The sequence below is a fragment of the Dendropsophus ebraccatus genome, chromosome 3 (genome assembly GCF_027789765.1).
Source record: "Dendropsophus ebraccatus isolate aDenEbr1 chromosome 3, aDenEbr1.pat, whole genome shotgun sequence".
NCBI classification, from domain to species: Eukaryota; Metazoa; Chordata; class Amphibia; order Anura; family Hylidae; genus Dendropsophus; species Dendropsophus ebraccatus.
In genome coordinates, this window is record NC_091456.1 from 95071921 (window position 1) to 95080385 (window position 8465).

At 40.4% G+C, this 8465-nt stretch overlaps 1 long non-coding RNA gene across 1 annotated transcript; it reads right to left on the reverse strand.

Annotated features, from left to right (window-relative positions):
- Positions 1 to 2590: 2590 nt before the first annotated feature.
- On the reverse strand, positions 2591 to 3603 carry LOC138787214 (uncharacterized). The gene is made up of 3 exons (XR_011362324.1): positions 3561 to 3603; positions 3065 to 3143; positions 2591 to 2919 (listed from the first exon to the last, which is right to left on the reverse strand). It is a non-coding gene; the product is annotated as an uncharacterized lncRNA (long non-coding RNA).
- Between the last annotated feature and the right edge of the window lie 4862 nt (positions 3604 to 8465).

Below are 8465 nucleotides of genomic sequence, written 5' to 3' on the forward strand. Positions count from 1 at the left end.
ACAGGTCAGAGAAGATGGAGCAGAAGAAATCAGTGACTGCATCCTGTGAGCCGCAGATAACTCAATAACTTCCGTCTTTTTACTAGACTGAACAGGGCCAGGACATGATACCCCCCTCACTACTTTTTGCAGTTGGGGTAACATTCCTGGCATCATGTGACTCACTGCTTCTCCACAAATCACTCGTTGTGCCGTTTGTTCTACCTTGGAAATAGTATCCACAGTAATTTAATCTGCCCCATGTTAATTTCCCCTTAGCCCGGCCCTGTCACACTCCATATCACTTTTTGTGGCCCTTTTTTATCACAGATTTTATTGAAGCTTTGTCAATTGCACTTCACGTGTTCCGTAGTGTACACTGTGTAACAAAGTTTAGCGTGGTTTTGGTCGCTGTTAAAAGCTTTTGAGTTAGCAGACTTTGTTAAAGATGTTTTATAATCTATGAGAAGTGATTTGTAGATGTTATAAAAGTTTTGCAAGAAAACAAACAAAATTTTTTTATAAACTATGGCAATCCAGCAGTATACACTGTATTAAAATTTTTATGTATGCCAACAGACGACAAAGGCAACTATGCCAATAGAGGCGCAAACACTGTATATCAACTTTTACATAAGGCAACAGGCGTTCAACTGTTTTTAATCACACAGAAAAAAGTAAAAAAGTACTCTGACACTTTATTGTTTTTTTGGGCAACTAGCTGTATACAGGCATATACACTATATCTCAACTTTTATTTCTGCCAACAGGCCCCAAGCGTTTCACACTTTTCAGTCACGCACAGAACGTCAAACAATAGTGGGCCACTGGTACTTGTGTTTGTGGAGGAAGCTGCTATATACTGTGCTGTGATATGTGAGAATATAGTATTTTACTTCTGTTGGGATATTAAACACAATAGTCTGCTGTGCAACATATTAAAATATGTAAACGTAGCAGCAGTGCAATCCACTGCCCAGCCCCCTACTTATTCTGACAGTGCAGCCTCATAGACTATGTTCACACAATGTCAAAAATAGAGGAAAGGCATCCGCTGTCGCTATTTAAAAAAACATCCGTTTTTACCGTGATTTAACTGACTGCAATGGCAATGCACTGAAATCAATGGGAAGACGGACGTCCAGTGCACACATGTATGGACACATGTAATGGACATTTTTACTGCGGGCGGCAAAATAATGGACATGATCATTATTTTCAGATATCTTTTGCAAACAGCCGAACATATTTTATTAGTTATTTACACACAGTTTTTTTTTTGTCATTGTTCTTTCTCTGTTTTTACTAATAAATTCAATGGACTTTTCAATTAAGCCACACCCAAAGTCCAATTAATAACCCAAAGTAGAATAATGTACAAACACCAGTCATTGCACTAAGGGGGGGCCAGACAGCTAAATGACTTCTATTATCTTAGATTCAACAGGGCGGACGTCATTTTAAATGGAGCTGAAAAAAACGTTGTGTGAACATAGCCTTACATTCTAGAAATTAGCCAAAATAACTTTTGAGATGCCTGATGATACAGTATGTCAAACGTTATTTTAATAACCTGAATTTTTTAAGGCCAAATGTGGCTTCAGACTTAAGGAGTTCAAAGACCCTTTTACAGCCTATGTAGCTAGTACTGTATCTGCATTGGCAGCTGTGTTAGCACCTATGTTCTTGAGTCAGGCATATAGTTGATATAGAGTTTTCTCGGTCTTTCTGGAAAAGAGTTTTGTAAATATGTGCCTGTAATTGCAGCTTCATCCCAATATGTTTTCAGTAGGCCAGAATGTGTCCACATGCATCTGTTTATTTGTCAGGGTTCTATTCTTTCTCTCTGCTACGATATTTGCTCAGGAGTGTAAAGCACTGTTTTTCATGCTCTGTCTCGTGTTGTAATCTTCTACTCAACTTCACTCACCATATTAAGAAACTCACAGGGCAACCCTGGAAATGATTCGCATTGTCTTACTTGTAGCCCTGAGGTGTCTCTTTCATGAATGGTTAGCAGTGGCCACTCTAGATATTTCATAGTCTCGAGCCTTAAAATTATTTTTTGGGGGTAAATAGGATCTTTGCCGAGCAGCACAAAAATCACAGTACAAACATATTTGTTACTCATTGGCAGACATTCCTAGAAACCCACTATCAAACACAGTAAATCAGCGATATACTGCTCCTATTTAGATGCACTGAGTGGTACTGTCAAAACGACCTTGCCAACACATTGGGAACTCTTTGTCTCCCCCCGGCCAATTATTCTGCCGGCAGACAATCCAGTTTGCCACTTGGCATGTATTTCATTAGATACCTGGCTGACGATGTTGGTGTGAGGAGGGCCAATGATCATTCTTCTGCTACTTCCAATAGGTTTGGTCCACATTGTGTTAGGAGGCATATGCCATAACCTCCAGTATGTACCCTTGTCTAATTCTTATGATTGTTTTCAAATGTTATTGATTTTATTTTTATTTATTTTTTTCGTGTGCATTTAGTTGTTCCTTTTCTGGAATATTTGTTAAAATAAAAATTGCCAAAATATTCTATAAAAATATATTTAAAAATGATCTTTTATTTGATATTGCATTTCATTATCACTTAGAAGATCGAAAACTTCTGTTTTTTAATAAGGCAGGTGACTATACATATTGAATAGTTGTCTATAAAGGGCACTATATACCTGTTGCCCCCAGGTTTAGGCATCTTCTTGGGAGCACATACGTCTGTGTATACTAGGTCAATTGTTCATGTGGCTCTGTTCTGGCTAGATTTAATGCAATATTGACATCTGACAGTAACTGGACAATTCAAGGTCTTTTGTCAGGTTTCACTGTTGCTTTCCTTTATTTTTTCTGTATGTTTATGACCAGATGACTGATATAAGTGGATTCAGTCATTGCAGCCATGTGTACAGAATCTCACCTGTGTCACCTGTTGAAAAGAAATAAATGTTCACTTGCTTTGGCATTGACTATTACTCTTTTTTTTCTATCCAGGTTAGCACATTTAACACTTTGGAATTTTATCACAAGCATTTGAGCTGTCATGCATTTTACAGCCCTCCTTCAAGACTTACAGTAGATTTTTTATGAAATTCTATCCATTTTACCAGGGCACGGATTCCACACCCAGTTTCTTCTGCATTTTTTTGCCATCTGTAAGATAGAAACAATGGGGGAGATTTATCAAACATGGTATAAAATGAAACTGGCTCAGTTGCCCCTAGCAACCAATCAGATTCCACCTTTCATTTTCCGAAGCGTCTGTGAGGAATGTAAGGTGGAATCTGATTGGTTGCTAGGGGCAACTGAGACAGTTTCACTTTACACCATGTTTGATAAATCACCCCCAATCTGTCATTCTGCTTTCCATATTGTGCTGCCTTTCTTTAACCTCTTAATGACTGCTGATATGTGGGGATCGCGGGAGCTCGGCTATCAGCATGATAGACAGCCCCTGGCTTTATTTATAAGGAACAGAGAAGTCTGTGTTTCTGGTAGACTAATCCTTTTACATACTGTGGTCACATTGTGATTGCAACATGTAAAGAGTATACAGCACTGTATACATACCTAATGGCATCCAGATAAGAAAGTCTCTGATGCACATGGGTCTGCGTGGCAGTCAGGGGGCCTTGTGAAGGCCCACAGGGCTGTTATGGGTGCCTGAGTACCCGGCTGTGTCTGCAGTGCGGTCGGGTACATTGCTGAATATAGGCTTTAATACACTGCACTAGATGACTAGAGAAGCAATCTGCTGATCATTGTAAAAGTCCCCTTGTAGGATGTGAAAAAAGGAAAAATCCCCTCCCCCATAAAGTTTTCATTCTTGCGCTTTCGTTTTTTTTCCTCCTTGCGTATAAAAGGCCATAGCGCGTGCATTTTTCCACCTAAAGACTCAGATGTACTAATTCTTGCCAAAAATATGGTGTGAAACCAGAAATAAAATTACATGTGTGGTGAAATTGAAAAAGAAAATGCAATTTTTATAGGGGGGGGGTTGTTTTTACGCCGTTCCCCCCAGGGACACTTGTTCTTCAAGTTGTTACGATTACAATTGTATGTAACTTGTATAAATTTAATTTTATTTGATGGCTTTTAAAAAGTTAAAACCTTTTAAAAAAGATATATGTTCCCTAAAATCGCTCTATTACCAGGCTTATAGCGCTTTTATCCTTTGGTCTATGGGGCTGTGTGAGTTGTAATTTTTTACACCATGATCTGTACTTTCTACTGGTACCTTGTTTGCATATATGCGCCTTTTTGATTGCTTTTTATTACAATTTTCTAAATTTGAGGCGACCAAAAATGCACAATTTTGCACTTTGGAATTTTTTTGAGCTTACACCATTTACCGTGTGAGATTGGTAATGTGATAATTAAATAGTTCAGGCGATTACGCAAGCGGCGATACCAAATATATTTATTTATTTATAAAATGGGGAAAGGGGAGTGATTTCAACTTTTATTAGGGGAGAGGATTTTTTATTAATAAAAAAAAAACATTTATTTATTTTTTTACACACATATTAGAAGTCCCCCTGGGGGACTTCAAGTATGACTGCTCTGATCTTTCATTGAGATCTATGCAGTGTAGATATACTGCATAGATCCATGAGATCTGTGTTCTGTTGCTTTCGGCTGCTGCATCCAAAAGCAATGGAATGCCGAGCCAGGATCAACGCCATTACGACGCAGACCCCAGCTGGTAACAGCCCCTCCGCTATCGCCGCATAGTTAATGCTCATAGTTAATGCTGCAATAAAATAAAAATAAAAAAATGCTATGATTGCTATATTTTTTTAAACTGCCTCCCAAAAAAACTGTAAAAAAAACAAACAAAAAGTCATAAAAATAAGTCCTCCTATGTCGATGGAAAAATAGGTTATACCTCTTGGGAGGTGACCATGGGAAATCTTAAAAAAAAAAAATCACTTGGATATGAAGGCCCAGAATGTAGATTGGGGGAAGCAGTTAAAATTCACTTTCCTTGCATTAGTTTTGTTAGTCTTGCTCTAGTTTTGTTACTGTAGAGCTATTTACCTGTAGCTTAAAAAGCTTTTCTGCTGTCCTTACCTGTGGAGTCCTGCTCTGATACTTATTTACCGACTTGCTCTTTACAAATTCCATAGGGTGGGGAGGCCCAACAGATTGCAAAACTTTATCCGAAAACCTAAATTCAGACATTGAAGGCTGTCTGAACAGACATGCCCTCTCTCCGTTAACAGTTGGCCTGCTGCACAACAAAGCCCACACCTGTAAATGGTCTCTGCCTAGACACCGTAGCCCCGAAAAAAGGATTGTGATTTCTACCTTACATCATAACTGTCCCCTTTCAATCTTACATAAAAACCTCCACCTTAGTGGGTGCTAACTAAAAATTTCTCTATGCCTGCGCTTTGCTACCTTTCCCTTTTTAACCTGTAACTCTGATCCCTTTGCTCACCTGTCATGATTGCAGCAACACCCCCCCCCCCCCTTATCCTTATGCCTTCTTGTCACTCTTTGCCAGGTCCTGTCTCCCTAGTACATTAATGGCAAACTTTTAGCAGGTTAGACAAATCTAACCTGTCGATAGCCCATTATTGTTCATGGGGCACTGAGGATTAAGATATGTCTCTTACATTCATCCTCAGCACTATTCCCCTGCTGTTAGTTGTGCCCAGTACACCGTTAGGAGCACTGGGGCACTGATCTGGCCGGTAGTCATGCTGCGGCCGGGTGGCCCACCCTCCCATATAAATATAAGGGGTCGGCTGGGGGCAAGTAGTCACCCAGGGCTACAGCCCCGGCTGGCCCGCTCCCTCAAATGTTTATCAATGGAGGGGACCAGACGGGGGCCTGATTGGTGCTCGGTGGTAACTAACCTGCTGATAGTTCCCCTTTAATCAGTGCAGGGTATGAATCTGGTAAACTGCTGAGAAGCATGGTCACAAATAGGACCCAACCAACCACCCCACCTTCAAAGTATGAATTCCTTCCCACCAGGAATGATAAAAGAACAAAGGGAAACTTTTGCTGGGTGATGATCGGTCACAGCTTTTATTATCATAGCTCATACCTCTCAAGTGTCCCTCTTTTGGAGGGACAGTCCCTACTTTTAAAGTGTCACTGTCGTTATAACTTTCAAAATCTAAATCAACAGTAGATGTGAAATAAAAGTTATAAAAGTTTGCAATAATACATTCATAATTTGTTTTGTTGTTAACATGCTGTAAAACAAAGCTGAACTTACCAGAAATCCAGGTCCAGTCTCCTTAAGGCAGATTTTCTGACTTGTGCTGGTTGAAAAAACCAGACTAAACACAGGAATTCCGGCCATTACAGACAGTCACGGCTCAATGTGTCCATCAGTCACATGACTGCCTTTTCTCTGTGAGCGCTCAGATGGCTTGGGAAACACAGGACTTCCTGTTTTCTGACTGATTCCTGTTTTTTTGAGAAAAAAAAAGTCTGAAAACAGAATGTGCCGTGTTTTCCATGATAACTAAAAAAAAAAAATGAAAGCAATTTGCAAACTTGCTTTATATCACATCTACTGTTGATTTAGATTTTGAAAGTTATAAGGACAGTGACACTTTAAGCCAAATCCCTCTGTCCCTCTTTGCCCCTTACATGTCCCTCTTTTTGACCTAGGAATTAGATATACATTAATAAACTTTTTATGTTTCTTACTGTATAATAGAACCAAACTTGCATATTATTCCATCATGTGGTGCAAGTTGGATCCTAAAAATTGTTATATTAAGATGAATCATGTGACATTATGGCCCCTTTCACACATCATTTCACACATGCAGTTCATATGGCTTCATACACACAGCTGTAGGCAGGGCCGGATTAAGGTTGGTGGAGGCCCTGGGCAACAATTTTGTTGGGGGCCCCAAATTTCCTTCCCCCACAAATAAACCATACAGCAATCTATACAGGTGGCTGATTACTGTAGGGGACTTAGCACCTACGCCTCCTCACTCCTGTCTGTATGGCTCAGCATCCTCCTCTGTTCTGCATATGATGGTCCCTAGAGGCTGCAGTCCAGAGGAAGATGCCAGGCCCTAGAGACAGGAGGGGGGAGGGGGGGAGCATCGCGGTGTGTTCCCACTTAATTCAATGCGAGAACACTTTCTATGCTCTCTTGACCAATGTGTTAGCCACCACAGCTAGCATATGCACTTGTGAATCGCAGGCAGAACCTGGACTTGCAGGTCTAGTCCCATCTTCAGTTCCCAACCATATAAACTACCTGACGCAGTAAAGAGCACCCAGAAAGTACTTAAAAGCTGTGTATAACCTATAGCGGATATGGTGCATGTGAATATACCCTACGGATCATGGCATATATAGCTAGACACAAGCTACATGTCATATGCTGCACACCGGCTATATACCATACACTGCACACAAGCTGTATATCATACACTGCACACAAGCTGTATATCATACACTGCACACAGGCTATATATCATACACTGCACACAGGCTGTATACCATACACTGCACACTAGCTATATGTCATATGCTGCACACAGGCTATATATCATAGGCTGCACACAGGCTATATATCATAGGCTGCACACAGGCTATATATCATAGGCTGCACACAGGCTATATATCATAGGCTGCACACAGGCTATATATCATACACTGAACACAGGATATATATATACCATATGCTGCACACAGGCTATATATCATACGCTGCACACAGGCTATATATACCATATGCTGCACACAGGCTATATATCATACACTGCACACAGGCTGTATATCATACACTGCACACAGGATATATACCATACACTGCACACAGGCTGCATATCATACACTGCACACAGGCTATATACCATACACTGCACACAGGCTGTATATCATACACTGCACACAGGCTATATATCACACTGCACACAGGCTGTATACCATACACTGCACACTAGCTATATGTCATATGCTGCACACAGGCTATATATCATAGGCTGCACACAGGCTATATATCATACACTGCACACAGGCTATATATATACATTATGCTGCACACAGGCTATATATCATACACTGCACACAGGCTGTATATCATACACTGCACACAGGCTATATACCATACACTGCACACAGGCTGTATATATCATACACTGCACAAAGGCTATATATCATACACTGCACACAGGTTGTATACCATACACTGCACACAGGCTATATATATCATACACTGCACACAGACTATATACCATACACTGCACACAGGCTATATATCATACACTGCACACAGGGTATATACCATACACTGCACACAAGCTATATATCATAGGCTGCACACAGACTATATATCATAGGCTGCACACAGGCTACATGTAATATGCTGCACACAGGCTTTATACCATACACTGCACACAGGATATATACCATACACTGCACACAGGCTGCATATCATACACTGCACACAGGCTATATACCATGCACTGCACACAGGCTGTATATCAT